Below are 18,873 nucleotides of genomic sequence, written 5' to 3' on the forward strand. Positions count from 1 at the left end.
CAAGTCGAGTAGCCCACGGAGAGTATACACGAAGAGGTAGGTTTGGCGACAAGTAATGCCCGCCTTCTTCACTTGTGGGGATCCAGTCAAGGAGACGAATGGCAAGTATAAACGCCGAAATAGGGGACTACGCGAGCCGACTCCCTCCACAGCAATGGCACGAAATGCGCGACAACACGGGCTTATACATCACACTCCTAAAAACACGGAGAATTTCGCGACGCCTCATAGATTTAGAGCCGGGTGAAACCGCGCAATAATTTATACCGAATCTTTCCTGAGCCCAAAGGCAAAAACGTTGAACTCATACAAATAATAAAAAAGCAAGTGCATTCGGCTTCAATACCCTCGTCGCGCTGTTATACTACTCGGACGACAGAACACCGCAAATGAAGGACCGATCACCATTCAGCAACACCGGGAAGCTGCGGGAAAGCCGAGGAAGAATTCCGCACTGGGTCTGATGGCAGAGCGAAAGAGATGATCAGAAACTTCGCCGAGCCTTCCCTTCCCAAGCTAACGATATGAATTACCGAACGCTAGTTGATGCGCAAGCTCCCCTAGGTTTGGAAGACACGAATAGGGAAAAATCATGCACCCCTCCGCCTTACCACAACGATGGTTGAATGCGGACGTTTCTCGTGAGGGATTCCGGGGCTTTCTTCCGGCTTTGGAATTTGCCTCGCAGAACATTTGGACTTTGACCCGTTGAGCGCTGACTCCTCGTGCGAAGTTCGGTGTTTTGGACACAGCGATTTTGATTTCGATACTTTCTCATTCTGTTTCGCAGAAAGAACCTTCGCGTTTAACCATCGTCGTTGTTAGACGGAGGGGTGCAGGCTGCTACTGTTTAATTATGAACGTCCATGTACGACTCTACTAATCCAAACTTATTCGAGCGTGTCGGAATGGCACCATCGGATAGACGGCGGCTTCACAACGCGAGGAACCCAGGTTGCGACCACAAAAAGCGTTTTTATCTTTCTGTTCACCTACAATAATCATCAACATACGAGAACGTTAGCTTCACTGCAGCGCGTTTTTGACAACCTACGCCATAAATGAGAAAGAAAGTTTCGCTTTAGTAATGCATAACCACACAAAAATGCTTCACATCGACGGTTTAAGTTGTCTTTTTAACATCCTGTATCTTTTTAACATCCTGTATTGGCAAGCATCCTAAATACGATGTCCTCAAAAGTATCAGCGACACTATTGGCAACGGCCTATACCACCAACACGCTATGATAAGCTTAAGAGCATTGCTTTTGACCCAAGACAACATGTTATAGATTAAGAATCACACAGTGGACGGAGGCAAGTACGTTCTCCCATGGACATGAGAGTAATCTTAGGTCGTGGCCTTACCAAGGCCTCGATAACGTAAAACACGAAGTTGTTTTGGAGGGACTAGCCAAGATTGCCCCCAGGGAGCGAGCGTACACTATATCGGAGACTTTCTTACGAACAAAACCGCTTTCCTTTCTGTCATCATCATACACTTGGATGACCTTCCACTGGTTTGTAGGGGTACACCCCAAGGATCTGTGCTCTCCCGTCTGATTCTACGATTTCTCATCATCAATACATTGATTCCCTATCGTTTCCTTTCTCAACAATTTCATGTTGCTGATATCATGCACGATATTAAACCATTCCTGAGAATTACGGGAGTGACCATAGATATGCCAAACAATCTCGGATTATAGATAAACGCTGTAGGAAGCATCCTACCTCAAAGAAGTAGATTTCTCAGGACACATAAGACTCCTTACGTGCTTTGAATGGTGAAGCCTGTCGCACATTTTTGACAGTTCCCTTTTATAAACGGCGTTTTATACAGAAGTTCACCCGTCAACACAGCAACTGCGATAATTTAATGTGTTCAATCATTACAGCTTATTTTAATCCATCTTAATCTATCGTAATCTCATCTGAATCTATATAAACCTTTACATATTCCCCATTAATTTGTCCAATTACATATTTTTCCTACTTTAACAAGCACTATTCTCAACCTTTATTCAAGAACAAGGCCGTAAAAACATATTGTAAGCCACCTCAATTTATCTTAATTCATAGTCACCTTAATCTAGCCTTGCTAATTATAGCTATACATCACTAATAAATTATTTATACCCTTATCATTCGCTTTTATCATGTGTGATTAGTTATGAACGGACACGCACCAGGCAGCTTCTTCCTTCTGTGGCGTGGTGCGGCGTTAGCGTGTGGTTCCCATACAACAGGTCCATTACGCGAAAAACCTGGCGACCCAGCGTCGGCGTGACGGGTGGTAGGGAATTCAAATTCGGCGCATTCAATATACGAGTCTCACCCGCATTCTCTGCACAACAGCAGATATTTGGCTGCAAATGACAATAGGTGGACATAGCTGATGCGCTATCGCCTTCAATTAAGCAGCGTATGATGAAACATACTATAGCCGACAGGATTAATCTGTGGATGCCAACTATGCACGCCAGAAAGCACGTTTACGCTAACGCATATACGTTAGACAAACTGGGGCAACGGTCTAGGTGCCTCATTGATTTACGAGAGAGAAGGAAACAACCTCAAGAGAAAAGCACCAGGGCGATGACAATGAGAGAACACAATTCTTTAGGCTGTGCTATATCCACTGCACTGTACCCTTGACGCCCCGTCATGATTGTGTAAAGTGACAATACTTCCATCTGTGCGGTGCCTACTGAAATGAACATTCAGAGATACGTAATGGTTGCATAAAGTGAGCGTGCAGCTTCCCGTAAAACGCAAGGCTTTCGTGTTACGACACATCAACGATCCTGTCGGTCTCTCTGAGAAAATGACTTAATGAATCATTGAGTGAGTGAGGGAATAAACTTGATTGGAACAGGCAAGCGTGAACTTCGCGGGCTCCGAAAGTGAAAAGTGCCTGTCGTTATGGGCGTTAACACGGCTAATGCCGAAATGGCCGCCCATGCGAAGATAATAAAATTGTGAGGACTGAGGAGAAAACCAATCCTCTCAATTTTTTTTATACTAATAACAGCGGCGGCCATCTTGGTATTAGTCTCGTTGACGTCGACGGCGACCGTCAATTTTACATTTGGTGAGGCACATCAGGCTTTCACGCTAATAAGTGTAATTGGTCTAAACAAGGAGCGCATAAAACTGGCCACAGATATATCCACGACCGGGATAACGGAGGCGCTACCGATATACGAGATTAAAATTACGAGCGACAGATGTCTGGGCCGAGGGCTCCGAAAAATATAATTTAGTGGATAAGCATGGATGCTGTTGTTCGCGCGCGAACTGTGTGGTTCTACCTTAACTGAACCGCGGCGGCTCAATGGAAACTAGTTCCCATCGAGCGGCCGTGACTGAACCAATAACTGGGGAGGAAAAACACCTTTATTATCAGAGTGGGCACGAATGCCCTGTTGGGGAAGGAGAGCGACACGGAGGAAGGGAGGGATTATCGAAAAAAGAAGCACTGCTGAAGGTTCAATCACTTGAAATGGTGGATAGCATATTAAAGTCTATGATCCCGTTTAGATATAGTTCGCACATTTTGTGAGCAGATAGATGCTACGTTTAGGACAGGAGTCGGTCCAGGTTATGAAACTAACTTGAAGAGACCACTTTTCAGAGAGCATTCAATAATTTTCTCAAGCGTGGAGGGGGGTCCTCTCGAACGCGTTGCAAATGCGTTTCTTCATTTGCGGGTTAGGAAGCGAGGTCCAATAGAGGTTCGCGACCGGCCGTGAAGTGTCATATCAAATGAAATAGGTTAGGGATGCACGTCGCGTCACAATACGGGCAGCGTTAGATGTGGGAACTGGCTCCGTGGGTCCATTTATGTACCGCATTAGGGGTTAGAGACATGTTAGCAGAGATGCTAAAGAAAAGGCTGCTTGTAAAATAAAACACAAAGGGTGAGGGTGCCAGGATGGGTGACTGTAAGTGCAGTTTCGCATTTTCTCCGTTGTAGCAGCTTTTTCACTTTCACATAGACCGCCGCTGCTTGTACTAACCGCCTTCAGATATCAGCGTACAAACCAAGATCTACAAACATACGGGGTTGGCTCTCAGGGTATCTGTTCGTGCTGCTAGCACTAATTTCTGTTTCCGGCCAACTGGCCAGTTGAGAATCCAGACAACCGCAGCAAACTTCCATAAAACAATGCTGTCGTCTTTAGCTCTCCAGGTATCCCTCTAGCCTTTAAGCTCTCTCGTGTTCATTACTTTACCGTGAAACATATTCACACTGGCGGGAACTGGCGGTCAGAACAGACAAAACGACATGTGACAAATGAAACAGGTGCCTTTCCTGTCACATCCATTTACCGACGTGCGCCAGCATGAGACGGGTAGGGCGTACAATAGCCACCGCCGAATGGGGTCGACACAAAGAAAGAACAACGTGAGTATCAAGTAGCGATCACGGCACATAACGAACGCCTCGCAGCGAACGCGGGGCGGGTTCGCCGCGCGGAGTATCAGAGCCCGTTCGTGCGTTGCGCCAGCAAGTGGCTCTACGAGTGCCGGAGGGAAGTTTCATCTCGCAAGGCCATCGACGAGCGAACGTTGTGCTGGGCTGCAGCACGCGTTGGCTTTTTCGGCGCCCGTTGCTGCCGATTCGGCTGTATCTAAAGCGCCGTACAGATAAGTATGGTGGAAACAAACGTAGAACGGCGAGCATTCTTGTTGTGAGTGTTACCTTGAAAGGAAAAATATTGTTGGATGCGCAGCGCGTGCAGGTTGTATTTAAACAAAAGCTAGTTTTTATAAATGGTTCTCAATGTCGCTATCTCTTTGCAAAGAAACCGAATGAGAAATTCACTGGCGAAACAGTTTGCCTGGTCGCGCATGCCGGGGTGACATCAGCATACTTGCCTCGTACTTCGTCTTCCTTATGACGTCAAGTGGGTACTTTGCTCAGGTACCCACTTGAAACAGTCGGTTGATTTCATAAAAAAAGAAGAAACAGCGCAGAAACTGAAACGAACACGCCGGGCAGTGGCTGGGACAAGACAAAGCGTTAACTGCGATAGCGTGGGTAAGTGTAGCGTTGTACGAGACGGGTTAAGAGGGAGGGGAGAAGGAGCAGTGTTGATAAACAGCTGATAACGGCTTCTTCGGCTGGCGCAACGTCACAGGTACATCAGAAGCGACAAATATGCGGCGCTGTTTGTTCTTTTTATAATTCGCTATCTCGCCAACTCTCCTGTTCTACCAAGTCGGTGGATATTTGTTGAGAAAAACACGCGAAGAGGCGGCCTTGAGCGGAGAATTAGGGACTCGCTACAAACACAAAATTGTGATCAAAACACATAAATAATACTTCACATAATGGTTCTTGCATTACAGCGCGTTAACGTATAAATGTTTGAGAGACAAATCCGCCCGTGTACTGCTAAAGCTATTGTTTGCAATATTGGCTTCGTTGAATCTGACGTAACTTGACAGAGTTCGTGAGATCAAACGTCGCTTATCAAATTTACTCGGTGGGGTGGCTGACTCGCCGGAGCGCCTGCACCTACTTCATGCGTCGGTGATAATCGACTCACTGAAGTTGGGGCGTCCGTTTTCATATCTGCCCCTTCGCAGCTCCACCAACGGAGCTGCAAGGGTGCGAAGGGAAGGTGACATCGCGAGCTGTTGTCCCCCACACTGAAAATGTGCAAATATTTTCGGAATTATCTATAATGAGCAAGCATTCCAATGCCGCTTGGCTACATATTAAGCTTTCTTTTTTTCCTTTTGCCAATCATCTCCATTTTCACTATTGCAACAATATGCGCGTGAACTTCGTCAGTCATGCATGTTTGTGCACATACATCGAGAGTATACGGGTTGAACATGTTCTTTGTTGTTTCCCCAAGTATTAATCGGAAAGATGTGTTTTGGCCCCCGAGATCAGCCGATTGCACAATCAACCGTTCAAACTAGAGACTATTCTAGGACATCGACCCCTACAATCAACTTCGCAGAAGGCAACAGAAACCCTTCTGCGCTTCATGAAGGGCACACGCTTGGATGAAAGACTATAATACCCACAAAGGGACTGAAGGGCGTGCGTGGACCCGGTCCTGTCCCCTCTTTTTCGGCTGCCCTCTCTTTCATCGCCTGAACACCCCTTCCCCAGTGTCGAGTAGCAATCCGGGCTCTCAACCTGGATAAACTCTCTGCCTTTCCGTTCGTTTCTCTCCCCATACTCCTTGGCGCTTCTTCCCATTTTATTCGTGTGTAGATTTGCTCTTGCTAGGTTTTTTTATTTTTGCACGAAAGCCTTGAGTGCCCTATTCCGCGAAAAGCCGTCATCGTTGTTGTTTTTGTTCTCCAGTACAAATAGGGCTGCTGCTGTAAAGAGTAGATAAAAACATTTGATTTTGTGTAACATTTTCATCCGAGTGCCAAGTGCATCAGCTACACTTAACTGCCGGACGGTGACAGCCGTGGAAGAAAAGTCAATACAGCCGAGCCCCGTTAGAACCAATTAGTATCAGCACATGAAATTAGTTGGTTATATCCGATATTCCTTGTAACACGAGAGGTAAAAATCGGCTCTAAGAAGTCGAACATCTGGCTCCCACAAAAATACTTGATATAAAAATGCATTTTGAGTGCTTGGAATCCACTATAAACAAGGTAACCTTACCCTTTCTCCTTGTTTTATTTCAGTCTCAATAAACCGGAACATGAGTACGTGAAATTACAACAAAAAAGGGGTCACTTTACAAAACGGGCCTGCGCCTTTATTTGATGAAAGATGTGACCTTCGCCTGGTGGCTCCTCACAGCCCTGAGCAGGATGTAGTTTTCCACAGTGTCCACGAAAGAAAGGGCCTTTATACTTCGGCACTTCCGGACGACGGGGTCTTTTTCGGGTAACTTCTAACTCTCGTTGTCAAATACTTCTCCGTTAAACCCGATATAGCGTGCGCCTATAACGGTTTCAGCTTCGGTATAAAAGAGTAAGTGTCATAAAAATGATGTGTGACCAACCAAAGTTTGTATTTAGTTCGCTATAGCCGATGATTCGCTATATCAGTGTTCGTTATAACGAGGTTCAACTGTATAGTGCGTGCTGCGTGACATGAGAACGAAACAGTACGGTAGTAATCAGGGGTGCCCCGACCCCACAAAATTGTGATCCCGTGGAAGCTGCGTGGCGTGTTGCCTGCTAGGTTTGTTAAATGACTCGTGCTAAAATAGCGAGAAACAAAAGCCAAAAAAGAAGCGCAAACACGTAGTAGCAGTGAAAGAGCTTTCCTATGTACCTCGCTCTGAGAGACGAAGAAACATATTAAAAAAAAAGACGCGAATATAATGTGATTGATTGTAGGGTTTAACGCGCCGACGCAACGCAGGCGATGAGGCGCGCCGTAGTGGAGGGCTCCGGATTACTTTTGACCACCTGGGGATCTTTAACGTGCGCCGAAGTCTCGTACACATGGGCGTTTTTGCTTTTCGCCTCCATCAGAAAATCGGCCGCCGCGGCCGGGCGAATATAATGTAACAGCAAAGAAGTATTGGTGAGTATAACCACGCTTGTGCCTTCAATGCATGTAAGCAGAAGTAAGCGCCCCGAGGAATATTTTTTCTGGGGAGAAATACATATCAGTAAGCAGGTGATGAAATTGAAGCTCTGCACCAATATTCATCACATATTAATGTTGCTTCATTCACTTGAGTCGCGTTTAAAATCTAATTCAAATTAAACGTAAATACCAGCACAGCTCTCAGAAAAACTTTCCGCCACCAGCTACACATGGTGCTCAGGACATGTTAGAGACTAAATTGAAAGAAATTTAATGGTCAAACGATGGGTACCAATAGCAAATGCATCAATAAAAAACAGGAATTTGCATTCCCCATATTTGAAGTTGCTGAAATGCCATTTCATAGGGGGATAGATAAATTTGAGAAGTTATGACGTCCCGCTGGCGAGTAAAATGAATTTGGTGCTTTAGCATTCACTTCTTCCTGTGACAACGAAGAGCTACGCGAGCGGAATTTTCTTCCAAAAGGAAGTGAAAAAATCAAATCCCATGTTTAACGACGAAGATGGTTTAAACACGAAGCTTTCTTGGGTGCGAAAATCAAATGGCGAAAGGACCAAATTTAAAGCCTCTGCGTTTAAGTCCAAACGTCAACGATCACAGTGCAAAGTGCCTGCGAGTAAAAGTTCAAACTCAGACGACAGCAAGCGAATCCCTCACGGAAAAACACAGCCCCCTTCCCACCTCCCATCTTCGACGGTGTCGAAATGGCGCAATCGGATAGACGTCGCTACCTAACTGAAGGGATCCCGGTTCGACTCCGACCACGTCAAGCAAATTGTTTTGTCATCATTATCCTTATTATCATCACCATCATGCTACGTGCCGTCCCATTGTGTAAAGTTGACTTTCCTCCACTGAGTTTTGGTTACAACAACGCCATTGTAAGAACAAGAAAGCCTCCCTTAAAATAGGAAAGAGCACGGAATCGTGAAAAATGATCCGGTGCAACTTATCCGGACACCAAGTTTTCTGTATGCAACAGCGATGGAAAAACGTGAGCCATCACATAAATAATAACAATTTCTACAACCGATTTTCAGCCGACATCAAGCGAAAAAAAAAGCTGGTTTGTCGCCGGCCGTGATGGAATGAAATACTTCTTTCCACTGCCATGTCAGCATGGTGATTTTTCTTGCCACATAACCAGCGGAAGGTCTTTTTAAAGATGATAGTCTTTCTTGGGCTACTTAAACACAGAAAGTTTGGTCTGTATGTATGTCTGTCTGTCTGTCTGTCCGTCTGTGACTCGATTCAGCCACACGGCCAAAGTAAAATTTATATTGCACAATAATCTTATATACTCACAGCCACATGTAAACGTCTAAGCCCGGTAAACGTCTGAGATGCGTGAATTTTTTCTGATGGTACCCAGTGTTGCGTGCGTGTCTTTACTTTCACGCTCGTTCAAGATCTCCAGGTGATCAAAACAGAGAGTTTTAGCTGACTGTTTCTGACGCTCCGCGCCGCTCCGATAGCAAGCGGCAGCGCCATTACGCATATGTGGGGCGCTAGGACGCTAACGGCGATACCTGCGTGAAGCCCCGCTCCGCTAGTCGGGGCCTCTTATCCCCTTAAAGGTTTTTCGTTTTTTTATCCATTTCACAGCAGCCCCCCAGGGGCAATTTAGGTGAAATAAAGACGTGAAACAACAACATAGCGGACCGTCGCGGCAGCTTAAGCTACCGCGCGGAATTCTAACATGGTCGCCCCCCGCGAGGCGGGCCCGCTACGGCAATGCATAATTACGGCGAACTCCATTTTGTCAGTTGAAACACGAGCGAGGAAACTGCAAAACAACTTCCGAATAGGCAAAGGTGCCACACACCTAAACGAGCCTTAGCTTTGAAGCAAAAAACGTCGACCGAAGCGCCAGGCTATTTCAATACAGCGCCGACAAAGACAAGGCAGCCTTCTCCGGGCTTTTACAACGTTGAACGGCATCTCTTAAAGTGTTTAGGACCATTATACCGTGTCAGCGAATACATTATATTAAAAAGTAGAAATAAGGCACAAAGCACGATATTTTACTTTATTTGTGGGACCACAATGCCAATTGCTATGTTTACTATGGGATGACGTTTTGGTTTCACAAGGAGAGGACAGAACCAGTGCCGCAAATGATTCCCCATCGAGAGGGATACCGTTATCGCTCAGCTAAAAGCGTTTCTGCTGCCGACGCTGCCGTTGTGCCGGATACCGGAGCAGACCGTCTAAAACGGTCTACTAAAACTCTCTATTAATCCGTAGCCTCGAACTACTGCGCGCCTCCTAGCGCAAGCGTTGATTCACCGCAGTTAATCCCGAAATTTGATTTTTTTTCCCCCTTAAAATAAAATCTTGTCGTTAGTAGAGACGCTCGGGGAGTCAAATCTTGGGCCCCATACTTCTAAATGGGTTCTAATGACTCTTCGAAACGACACTTTTGAATAGATACATATACCGTATTTCCTCCATTCTAAGCACCCCCTTTTTCCGACGATCGAGATGCGCAAAAGGGGGCTGGGGGGGGGGGGGGGTGGAGGGAGTGCTTAGATTCGAAAGAAACTAAATTACCCCCCCCCCCACCCGTCACTTTTTTCTCGGCCGTATCGTGAAGAGACGAGCGCACAGAATAAAGTTTTATATGGCAAAACGTTCAAAAGAAAAATAGGTGCAGACAGTGAATAAACCGCTTAGTCTGATCCTCAGCAACCTTCAATACCATTAGAGTCCGTTATATCCTTTGGGCCGCCGCCCTCACTGCCCCAACAGGTCGTCTTCAGTTCCGTTGAAGTAGTTTGTAATTGAAAGCTTCATAAACGATTTCGCCCCAGCGTCAACTCGCGCTGCTTCTACGCGTGTCAAATGCACCTTGCGATGGTGGCTTAGAAAGGGGGAGGTCGGGTGCTTAGATTAGCATGCACACTTTTTATCCAAATTTTTTTCCCCCTAAAATTGCGGAGGGGGGTGTTAGAATCGCGAAAATACAGTGCTTTTGGGGTTTCTATTCCAGTGGTTCTGCCATTTAAGAGTTCAGGAGCCAGAAGGAAAAAAAGTATGATGGATTGTAGATTCCGACTTGCCTACAAATAACAACACCGAAACTGCACGCCATTCCTGCCTCGGCATCATGCCTACGGGCGCATGGTACGCGGGCGCGCCACACTATGACCGCCGAACGCTAAGCTAATAGCTGACTAGTATAGCTGGAATAACATTTCCGCGGGCCCCTACCCGCACCTGCGTAAATTGTACTTGCCAGCGGTCCAAATTTCTTTTGGCTGACATCATCCAAATTGCTCCGTTGTAAAAAATAGTCTTTTGTGATCGAATTTACATTGTACACGTACGAACCTTGGTGCTTCCATTCGTGGTGTTCCTTGTCCCAAGACACAAGCGACCGTGTACGTTCACTTCGCGATCATTCAGGTAATTATTGAAAACCAAACGCCGCTTAACAGTTTCGCTACTTTTTATTGCTTTTCCCGCTGATTCATGTCCAACACACTGCTGAGAAGAAATCTTGTTTTCGTTTTGTAAACTACGATTGGCCTAACCGGGCGGCCGCTTGCTCGTTCCCTTTAACACATACAGCGAAATTTGGAAGCCGTGGAGTAAAACAAAAAATAATGTCACTAAACCACACCTCGCGTCATTTTTAACTTTGTTTTTTTCTTTGGAAAGTTCCCTTAACACTCCGTCGGATTTATGTTCAAATATCTGCAGCAGCCAAGACAACTTCCGATGCATTTCATAAAACAAGAGGTAGCTACCAGAAAGAATACTTCATGAGAAAGAGCTTGTCAAGCATGAAGCACCCCCGATTCAAGGGCTGAAGCCTGGTCACATGTATTGGTGCGAAATATATACAAAAACGTATTTCGGGGGCCCTTTAGTCCGCGTGCTGTCAGCAAGAGGTGGTGCCAGAAGCCCCTCGCTGAGCTAAAATTACCTCGATTCCCAACAAAGCCTCTTCTTTTTCGTACAGGCAGTTTAACTTAGAGCTTCAGCATGTAAATTAAGCATGCAAAAACGTAAAATTCATAGTCACGTGCTGTTGAGCGGTAGATACATTGGAATTTAGTCCACGCTGAAACTCCTATTCTCTGAACGGCATCTGCTTCCCAAAGGTTATGTAAGGTAGACATACATGGTGCTGGCTAACGCCGAATACCGAGCAGCAAGCTACGTGAAAATCCATCAGTCGCAAAAAAACAATGCAGGGAAAGTTGGAGGAAATTGACGAGGAACCTGCGGGGAAAAAACGCAAAAAAATAGGGATTTTCTGAACCTAGCAATGAGAATTTTTCGCAGCAGCACGGAACATCACTGGTCTCCAGTCTCTACGCTATGTTTCGACCACTCCCGCCGCGTTTACGAGACTTTATTCAGTGGCGAAATCAATTCGAAAAGGCTGTCCTCCTCTCTGCCAGAAAAACGCAGGGCATTAGATTGGCCGACGCCCGACTGCGCGCGCCTCTTATTTGACTCTGGTTCGCCGCTTGTGTTTTCTTCTCGTTTTTGGCAGTTGTGCTACTGTTTCCCTGGCAAGAAGCAGCGCGGTTTCTATATAATGGTGGTTCGCGGCATCATTTCTATTGTGAAAGATGACCCACTCATCTCGGCCTCTTTCCATAGTATTCACTTTACGCAAGTGCCGGGACCCTGCACGAGATATCAACCGCCGGGCTTATCAGGAGTCAAGCACTAGCGCCCACACAAAGAAGAAATTTAGGGTAACGCCGTGACAGCAAAGGCCGAGACGAACGAACAGCTTAAGTGGCGCAGATGTAAAGACGTAAGTCGTTGATAGCGAAGCCGACCAATCCCAGTGTCAGTGACAAAAAATGCACGCTGTTGTGAAATGCTTCTTATATAATTTTCGGGTCGAGCACCAAAGCCTGGCGTCGGCCGCGTGCCTTCCCTCATCAACGTTCGACGGCCAGGTGTGTCCATGATGACGTCAGAGTGAACTATGCCGCCACTGGACAATGCCCCTTTCAGCGACCTCACGGCCCCTCAAGTGCCAGCCGGGCAGCGGCGGTGCTGACAATAGCTTCTCTTGGCATCCCGCACTGCAAGCTTCGGCGGCGTGCCTGCGCATCATTGTCATGCCCTTCTGTAGCGTGTCTGACAACGCTGGAGACGTCTTCAACGAGCCACTCGACGAATATTACGAAAGAGGAATGCAAGACGTCTTCCCGGGGGTGCAACATCATCAGGACAAAGGGGGCTCCGACCCCAGGTGGATTGCCACTGCGGGGGCAACCTAACGCTCACCTGCGCAAGAGAAGAGCGTGTGTGTGCGTGTGTGTGTGTGCGTGTGTGTGCGTGCGTGTGTGTGTGTGTGCGTGTGCGTGTGCGTGTGCGTGTGCGTGTGTGCGTGCGTGTGTGTGTGTGTGTGTGTGTGTGTGTGTGTGTGTGTGTGAGTGAGTGAGTGAGTGAGGGAGTGAGTGAGTGAGTGAGTGAGTGAGTGAGTGAGTGAGTGAGTGAAACACTTTGTTAAAGACGAGAGGCCATAAGGCCCTGCGGGGAAGTGAGGATGGGAAGGGGGAGGAGAAAGCGAAAGGTGAAAATTCACACAATGCACACACGGACTGACCTTACTTATCGACGTCCGATGTCAACAGCGACATTGCCACTCATGACTTAGTTAACTGTGCCTTCTGTGAATTGGACCCCAAGACTAGAACTGTGTGCATTGTGTGTGCGTGTGTGTGCGTGTGTGTGTGTTTGTGTTTCGGTGTGTGTGCGTGTGTGTGTGTGTGTGTGCTTGTGCATGGGGGCGCTACTATCAGCGCCATGAATTTTGTGATTGGTGTGCCTTGACGTCAGCCCAGAAAAAAGGTAAAAGGGAACGGACCCTACGCGCCTATTTAATCTCTCGCGCGCAGGAGCGCACTGCCTGTTCTCTGAGGTCCAGGTGTAAATACTTGTACATAAAGTTTTCTTCTCCTTCAACTTAGTCATCGTGAATGCCCCGGCACCACACCATCCACGGTCCACTTCACGCTCCCCTGGGTCGCAACAACGCCGATCCACCCTGTGAAGGCGGTTGAAAATCAAAGCTGTAAATGACACCCAAAAGGATTATCCACGCTACGTCCCTTGAATTCACACGTGTAGAACTAAAAAGAGTGAAACCAGACGCAAGTGAAATACAGTTAACCACACCCTTTATTTCTTGACAGAGGTATTCCTGGCTAAGGTGAAATAATGCATAATCCATGAATGGTGGTTCATTGAGTTTTAATGGTGAAGCAGATGAGTGGAAACTTTTTTTACAAAATTAAAGGAAGCACAAGCCCCGTGTTAGACGATCTAGCTTCTCCCCCGTCTCTGCCGCCAGCCAACTAGATCGACGGCAGAGACGGAGGAGAAGTGAGATGCCATGCGTTGGTGTGAGCTTCCTGTATTTTTTATAACTCCTAGCGCATGCGCAAGGCGTGCACATGGCCTGTACAAGCACTGTGGGTGGAGTTCACAGCGGCGCGAGAGGTCGCGTGGCGCTATCACGTGGCCATCAGCGAGAACAGAGGGGTAAACCCGCAGATGTGCTCGGTAAGTGCATCGTCTGTCTCCCCTGTCTCCGTATCGGCTCCTAAATCAATCCGTAGGACAACAAGTTTTCGCTCCGCTTCTCTATTCGCTCCTCGATGATGATGATGAATCAACTATTATTGAGCCCAAAATATATCGGTGGCGCACGAAGGCACCAGGCGGGGTGGTTCCCTACTTACGGGACCCAATGTTCCCAAACGCTCCTGGCCCCCGCCCATCAGTGCGAGCTGAGTCGGCAGGAAGGGGTTGGATAACAAGGTCTCCCATCGCTCAAGGGGTTGGAGATTGGGGGTGTTGGGGGGAAGGTAAGAAGGGAGTTCTTGAGTTCTGTGCACTCTGCCAAGCTGCACAGCAGGGTGCTCTTTGCTCATTTGGAAAGCGGACAGAGCATATCGTGTTTCGCAGGGTACATACGGTTCATTATACGAGATGCGCAAGCCATCCCATTTGCGCTCCACGCAGAATCGTCTGTTGCTGCCTGGTCAGTTTGGGGTGTGGTTTTGGCAGTCTGCACCTTTCCTCTCTGTACATCCCGGTAATGTCCCGAAAGCTGGTAACCGGGTACGCTAGCTCTCCCGGCTCGTGCTCGGCCCGGATTGACATTTCTCGGGCATGGTATTCGGCGATGGTGTTGCCTGTAACCTGCGAGTGAGCCTGGACTCACACGAGCTCTATGGCTGGACCCGGAGGCTTGCATTGGATAGAATGGCTCGGGCCGCGGAGGACATTACCCCCCTGCGGAAGCCTCCGTAGCCTGTCTTTGTGTCGGTGACCACAGTGTCCACGCTCGGATATGCGAGTGTTGCATAGCGGAGTTTTCGGCAACTGCCGGGTCTGTTGTCTTCAGGGTCGCGCTGACGATCAGCCTGTCTTTGGACCTAACCACCACCGCTACCCGGTCGCTTTGTCTTCAAAGCGAGGCGTCCGCGTAGAGGACCTTGGGGTTCTCTTCCAGCTTCCGGGCCATGGCTTTGGCCCGCGCGGTGCGCCTCTCGTCGTCTTTGCCCAGCGTCATCTTCTGGGGAAAGGGTTTTGTCTCAATGGTCGTCTTCCAGTCTCCCGGAAGGGCCGCCTCGATGGGTACTGGCTCGATCTCCCATCCCATCTTACTTAGGAGAGCTCGTCCGTGCTTCATGTAACTGGGTAGGATTCTCTGTTTAGAAAGGTGGGGTTCGATGAGCTCCTCGACCGTGTTGTGGGCGTCCATGTCTAGAAGACTTTGCGTGGATGAGTATATGTGCATGCCCAGTGCTTCCAATCGTTTCCTTGCGAAGCATTGTGTATAGAGTGTCCCTGTTCCCTTGTTGACCTAGAGATACGGAGCGGAGTAGGTAACCCACGCCACTACCAACGCGCGAAGGATACGCGCGGCATCGTCCCCTTCAGGCCTCGCTTTCTGTTAGACACCCTCCGAATCATACTAAGTATATGTTGTGATGTCGTCTTGATCTTTGTGACGGCGGCGTGTGCCTTCCCATTGCTCCGATGCAGTAGGCCGAGAATCATAATCTGCTATGTTGCGTTGATGGCCGTTCCGTCGATGTTGATGGTCCCATTCGGAGGCAGCTCCTTTGGTTTCCCCGGTTGGATCATAACCAGCTCCGATTTCTGGGGAGCGCAGCTCAGTCCGCACGATTTGGCGTACTCGAGCATGGTTGTTGCTCCCGCTGAAAGGCTTCCTTTGCTGACGCATCTGCCATTCACACCGTGATGTCGTCGGCGTAGAACGCATGGTCCACGCCTTCGATTTACAAAAGTAGATCGGGAAGGGGCAGGAGGGCCAGAGTGAAGAGGAGGGGTGACAAGACCGAAACTTAGGAGTGCCTCTATCGCAGAACTCCACAGGGTCCGACATCTCTTCCCCTATCCTGAGGCTCGCCGTTCGGTTTGACAGAAAATGTTTTATGTAGCCGAATGTCTTGCGGCCACACCTGTCTTGTTCAGACTCTTCAACACGCTCGCGGGGGACACGTTGTCAAACGCTCGTTTGTGGTGGAGGGCGAGTGTCCCTCGCGGCGCGTGCATCGTTGCCTGCTTAACGACCAGCTCATGGAGTTAGATGATCACGTCTAGGGTGCAGAGATTTTGCCTGAAGCCGTACATCGTCTCCGGCCTCTGACCCTTTTCTTTGAAGTGCTTCTGCAGCCGGCGAAGGACTATGCGCTCCATCACCTTCCCCACGCAAGACGTGGGGAGATGGGCTGCATGTTGTCTATCCTGAGGGCCTTGCCGGTCTTTGCGGTTAAGCGGACCTCAGCTTCCTTCCATTCCTACGGCAACCACGAGCTCTCCCAGGCTTCGTTGATGTGCTCTAGGAGGCCGCGGACCGCTGCACCGCACATCTTACCGAGTAGTTTGTAAGTTTGTTTGCCACCCACATGTGGGTCAGTCTGGCTCAACGCGTGGTGTCTGCGACATCATTGCGATTTCTTGGGTGAATTTGAAGTGCGAATGCACTTCTTAAGCGAGCCTGAATCGTCCGCCGCCGTCGTCCGCATAGCAACAGCTGCGGGTGCGCGCGCTCCTCGTCTTCCCTAGCAACGGGGGTAGATGGGCGCGCGCTACTCTCCTCCTCCTCTCTCCGCTCAGCGACTGCGGGTGTTGGGCGCCTCCTCTCCACTTCGGGCGGGAGAGCTCTCGCTCGCGTAGCGGGCGCTCCGCATTCCGACGCGTGAGGGCGCTCGTGTAGCGGCCGCGTGGCGCCGGAGGGTATTAGTCGAGCGCGCGCCGTCGTCGAGAGCGGTCGCTGGTCCTGCATCTCGATAACGATGATGGCGGACCGGGCAACGGTACCAGCAATAACGAGTGAAATATCTTTCTTTGTAGTTGTGTGCGTGTGTGTAATCTCTCGACTACTCATTAAGATCACGATATCCACCATAATCGCGCAATCAACAACCGTGCATTCGCACTTACACACTCTCCCTCTCGGGGAAGTGCGAGGGAATTTTTTGGAGGACCTTCTTCTGCTCCCTCGCCCATTCAGTGTATGTCTATTTTCTTTCGGCTTGTTGCGATTCATCCTCGGATGCCTCTTCTTGTTCTTGGGTAAACTTTCTCATCTTGTCCCAATCCGTGATCCGCGCCGTCCCCAGCGCAGCCCGATATTGGGACCTTCGGATCGTAATGCCGATAACGCTGTGGTCAGACCCCAGGTCCGCTTCTTCGCTTGTTCAGGTAATGTCTAGCGTGCCCGATAACCACGACAACACTGGCGTAGGGTCCCTCGCTGCACTGTTGCCTCTTCTGGTGGTTACGTCCGGCTCATTCAGGAGGGCCATCTCGTGATCATCCATTGCAATGACCAATGCTTTCTTTCTCTTAGACTTGAACTTATAGCCCCACGTTGCGTGAAAGTCGCTAAAGTCACCAAGGATCAGCAGCGGCCTAGTCCCCGCCAACCCCTTCACCTGACTCACGATGCGGTCAAATTCGTGCTGCCGTGTGGAGGGGCGGCAGTACGCACACATTACGAATATATTTCCCAAGCTGCCATTTTTTTTAATGAATTTCGACCAGTTTGTGCTCGCACCCACCCTGCCCTTATGAAAATGAACTTTTCCTTTCTGTTTACTTTGTGTCTCCTGCATGTTGACTGTGTGGCCTTTCTTTTGACTTTTCCTTTGTGTTAGCTCTAGGACATAAGCAGGCTGTGTACTTTTTATAGACTGCCGGATAAACAGCCATGATGTTTTACCTTTATATGTACTATGGTAAAGACAAAGTTTAAATTTCTATACAAAGATTTTATTTCGGATGAGAGGTATAAAACTTTAAAAATGACTTGCTTTCTTCTCTTTCTGAGTTCCGCAATGCTATTGCCCATGTGTGTACTCAAGGCAAAATGAAGTCAAAAGACTTTGGCCTGTTTCCCCTCTGTTGCCTCTAGGACAAAGGCTGTAAGATAGAACTTGAATTTGCTGTCTTAATTCTTCTGTGTGCCGTAATGCTGTTGCTTATGTATGTACTGAAGGCAAAATGAAGTCAAAAGACTGACTTATGTCTTTTGTGTTGCCTCTAGGACACTGGGAGGAAGGATAACTATTTGTTGCCTTACATTCTTTTTCTGAAGATTGTGCTTCCTCAAGTAAACATAAAGTCGAGCATGTAAGCCTTAATTATACTCGAAAGGTTAAGTTTTTTGGCTTGGCTAGAGATGGTAAGAAACAATGCCGATGGTTTGTGGAAATTCTGCAGCACTGTATACGTTATTTCGTGCTAGTGAGGTCTGATAAATTCGCAGAATTAATATTACCAACTGGTACGTTTGTATGAAACAGTGGCGTAAGAAGGATACATATTGAACGAGGCTGTTCGAAGTGCCTCGTCCCTCCCATTACGAAAAAAAGTGGGAGGGAGAAGAATATACAGACCAGAAAAAGTAAAAAGAACACAAAAAGCCGAATAGAAAACGAAGCAATGAAAACAAAAACAACCTAAAAAGTGGCTTTCGATTGTCCTAGTCTGTGTTTTCCTTCAGGGTCGTTGTAAAATGGCTTATCCTTGCAACTAAATGCTGAAGCGGTGTACTGATTTTGGGGCAGAGCTTGCGGTAGAAATATATTGCGACAGAAAAAAAAGGGACACAGCCAGACGAGAGCAACAACAATGTCAAAATATAACCTAAGGCAGAAAAACTTCAATTAAAACACGGTTAAAAAAAAAAAAACAAGGTCACTGAGCGGGCTTCGAACCTCCGCCCGTTCAATCACTAGGCGAGTACTTAACCTCCACGCCACTACAACAACACGCGTCCAGGTCGTAAACCTAGGTCTAAA

The 18,873-nt window shown here is 48.0% G+C and overlaps 1 protein-coding gene across 1 annotated transcript in view; it reads left to right on the forward strand.

The window, feature by feature from the left end:
• LOC144172987 (alkaline phosphatase-like) overlaps positions 1–18,873 on the forward strand; it is a 103,398-nt gene that overhangs the window by 1,349 nt on the left and 83,176 nt on the right. The gene's annotated exons all lie outside the window — the stretch shown is intronic.

Source organism: Haemaphysalis longicornis, unplaced genomic scaffold (assembly GCF_048455015.1).
Source record: "Haemaphysalis longicornis isolate Haplotype H1 unplaced genomic scaffold, Haemaphysalis longicornis Haplotype H1 scaffold_28, whole genome shotgun sequence".
Lineage (NCBI taxonomy): Eukaryota > Metazoa > Arthropoda > Arachnida > Ixodida > Ixodidae > Haemaphysalis > Haemaphysalis longicornis.